A 765-nucleotide genomic window follows, 5' to 3' on the forward strand; every position below is an offset into this window, starting at 1 on the left:
ACTCACCGGCTCATAGCAGCCGCCTCCTCTTCCGGACGTGCCGGCCATGCCGGGTCTGGAGAACATCAAAGTCGTCGAGATCGTCCGCGCAGGAGGGGGCAGGGTCTGGGGCTCCCTGAAACAGGGGACAGCAGTGACCTTGCAGCCAGGACGGACGAGATGAGCAGTGGGAACAGTGAGGAATGGGCTGAGGGAGCTGTGGACACCACACACAATGGGGGCAGGGGCCTCTTTCCCTTGGTATCTGGGTCCAGCCGGGTCTCCAGGGCTCATCACCCAGAAGACAGCCCTGGGAGCCCTAGGCAAGGCCTCAGGCTGGAGTGAGCCCCAGGGAGGGGGACCCAGCCTCAGCCACAAGCCCCGCCTCCCAGGTGTCAGCCAGCCCAGCAGCCACGGGCACCCAGAGGGGAGGGGAGGCAGCATGCTCCCAGGACACTGCCAGCACCGGCGTTGCTGGTTGCCAGATGCCCCCAGGTGCCCTGCTGGGAGGGTCCCGGTGCCTCTGGGACCTGCTCCTGCACCTTTCAGAAGGGGGACCACCTACCTCAGGGTCCTGGAGGGCGCCAGGCAGCTGGATGCCCGTCAGCCAGCGCCACTGATTCAATGAGGGACGGGAGGTGCGGCCGCAGCCCAGCCGGGAAGGGAGGGAGGGACCCAGAGGGAGGGAGCCCTGACTTCCTGAAGCGGGACAGGCCCAGGTGGCTGCCTTCTGATTGGCCCGGCCAGGCGGCCCGGGAGGCTGGGTCCAGAGAAGTGGAAGTGGCT

This window comes from Myotis brandtii, unplaced genomic scaffold, assembly GCF_000412655.1.
Source record: "Myotis brandtii unplaced genomic scaffold, ASM41265v1 scaffold691, whole genome shotgun sequence".
Lineage (NCBI taxonomy): Eukaryota > Metazoa > Chordata > Mammalia > Chiroptera > Vespertilionidae > Myotis > Myotis brandtii.